The following is a 2,934-nucleotide window of genomic DNA, read 5'->3' as shown; positions in this document are numbered from 1 at the left end:
TCCACACACATAAGAGTTAATTGGTAAGTTAAACCAAACTAATGACAATAACTAATGATGAAACAGCCAACATCTCTACTCACAGGCTTTGCGGCTATTCAGTAAAATAAGGATTATCTGAACCCAAGCACTATGGTAGCTCTATAGGAGATCTGATGACTGTGACAGCTACTAAGTCACTAATAGGTAGGGAAGATACACAGTATGGACATGCTGGATAAAGGGATTACTCACATCCCAAGCAAGCTAGAGCAAGATCTTGTCATGCCACTCAGAATTGTGTGCAGTTTAAACCTCATAAGTAGCTTACTTCTGGAATGTTTTAGTTGATATTCTTAAATCTGGGGAAGGTATTTAGCACAGAATTTAAGACACTGGTTGGGATGCTCGTGTTGCATAGGTAAGTGTCAGGGTTTGAGACCCAGTTCTATTCTGATTCCAGTTTCCTGCTCATGAGTTCCCTGGGAGGCAGCTGGGTATGGCTCAAGCAGGTGACTCCCTGCCACCCACACGGAAGAAGTGGCTGGAATTCTCACCTCCTGAGTGTATGGGGAATAAAGCAATGCCTAGGAGTTTCCCTCCTCTCCTTTCAAATCAAATGGATTGACAAGAATGAGGACTTCCAGGCCACTCACTGTGGGTACTGAAACCTCAAAGGAGAGGCTTCCTGTGTCCTACAGTGTGCCATACTCCTAGTGTCGTTTCATCTGTTTTTATCATTTTTGCATGCACGGAGGGAGAGAATGAGTCAGATAGTACTAGAATGGTTCTGTTGAAGCCCGCTAATTTTCACTCTTATTATATATTAAAATAGGTGAGGGGTTATTACATCCGTTTAGGTGGATATCAAATACCTTGTTTTGAACATTGCTGCATAGTCAATCTCTATTTTTCACCAGGAACTATAAGTGTTCAGCAGTTCCGTATAAATGTTCAGTGGGAAGCTTTAGAATATAGAGACAGGCAGAAGAGTGAACACGCTTGCACTGTTGCATAGGGATTATTGGCAGTATCTTAAAAAGCCACATTTGTTACTTGAACTATTATCTAGCAACAGCCCATCTTCTGAACTGGTAAGTCATTGTCCCATGCAAAATTACTCGAAATTTTACATAATACACTCTGATCTTCTAAGTCATCATCTATGAATGAGTGTGATAAGTTTTAAGTAGCTTCAGGGATGGGCATTTGGCACATGGGTTTAATACACCTGCTTAGTACTTGCATTCCATCTCAGAGTATACAGGATTAGGTCTAGCTCGACTTCAGGTTACAGCTTCCTGCGAATGTGCATCCTTGCACGCAGAGGAGGGAGGATGGTTCAGTCCCTGGGTTCTAGCTACCCAAGTAGAGATAGAGTCTGAGTTTCAGGCTTTTGGCTTTAGCTTGGTTGCCCAGCTACTATAGGTATTTGGGGGAATCTCTCTGGCTATTTCTTGCTTTTCAAATAAAAAGTTTTAAAACTAAAATGGAATATTTTTAAAAATATTATTTCTTCATTTTTATATGAAAGGCAGATATTACAGAGAGAAGAGATTGAGAAGTCTTTTCATCCACTGGTTCACAACCTAAACAGCTGTAGTGGGCAGAGAAGAGCTGATCCGAAGCTGGGAGCCAGAACCTCTAGTGGGTCTCCCACGTGGGTGCAGAGTCCCAAGGCTTTTCCCAGGCCATAAACCTAGTTGGATCAAAAGTGGAGCAGCTGGGACATAAACCGGTGCCCTTAGGGAATTGGAACCACAGGGTGGAGGATTAGCCTGTAACACCATTGTGCCAGCCCCAAATAGAATATCTTTGGGGAATAACTTTCAATTTCCCAATGGAAATTTGTTTTGAATTGCATGATTTACTTTTCTAGATAAAACATTTTGGCAAACTAAATTTCTTTAAATCAGTATTTGTATTCTACAGTTATCAAAAACATTGACATTTGTCACTCCTTGTACAACTATGGGTTTGACAGAATGACCTGTAGGTTGTTTAATCCGTTTAAAATCAATGCTTCCACCTATTTCAAAAAAGATTTGAGTTTCAAGATAGTTGAATCATGGTGCCTGGCACTTGCCTCCTCAGAGAAGAACTCAAAACACAAAAATTGCATTTCTATGTGCATGCCTGAGGCGGAAGGAACACTGGGACTCCTCAGGGGCCATGTGGGAAGGCTATGTGACATGGAGACCTGGGAAGGCAGCATCAGGAGAGGAATCAAGCAAACCAGCAACTGACTCCGGCCCCACAGGCGAGAGCGATCCCCATTGCAGAGGGCCAGGTAAACCGGAAGGTTCCAGCAGAGAGCAGCCACGTGGATGCCTTACCCCTGGAATCCTCACAGCACGAAGAATCCACAGGCCTCATGAACTTGGAGCCCAGAAAGGGGAGACACCCAAGGACACACACAGCCCAGCTTCCGAGGATGTCTTGCGTCGTCCTCCTCCAGGCACCCAGAGCACAGGCCAAGGCAGTGTGATGCCATCTTGAGAAAGCAGTCACAGTGGGAACTCATCCTACCTAGGGAACAAAAATCCTGGCATCTCATCCCTGAGGCCTCAGACATCCCACCACACTAGAAGGGGCTGTCACCTCCCAAATCCGACTGGATTCAGCCCAGTTCCTGGGGACCCAGCACCCCAGCCCTTGCCCTTGCTCTGCCCTACAGAGGACAAGGGTACAGCAGGAGGACCCCATTGGCAAGGTGTTAGAGGTATGGATGTATGGGTGCCACCCCTGGCATTGCTTCCCCTTCTGCCACCTGTGCATTATTACGGTCTCAGGAACACATGCAGACTGGAACTGCCAGCCAGGGCCCCCTTGACCACAGCTCCAGGCTCTTGGCTTCCTCCTGACCTCGAAGACTCTGCCCAGGCTTCCGACAGCCATATTCCTGTGATTTCACTGCCTGGGGCTCCTGCCAGGGTCCCTCCCTCCCGACTTGCA

This window comes from Ochotona princeps, chromosome 1 (assembly GCF_030435755.1).
Source record: "Ochotona princeps isolate mOchPri1 chromosome 1, mOchPri1.hap1, whole genome shotgun sequence".
In the NCBI taxonomy this organism is placed as follows: domain Eukaryota; kingdom Metazoa; phylum Chordata; class Mammalia; order Lagomorpha; family Ochotonidae; genus Ochotona; species Ochotona princeps.
Note: the sequence above shows the minus strand (reverse complement) of the source record.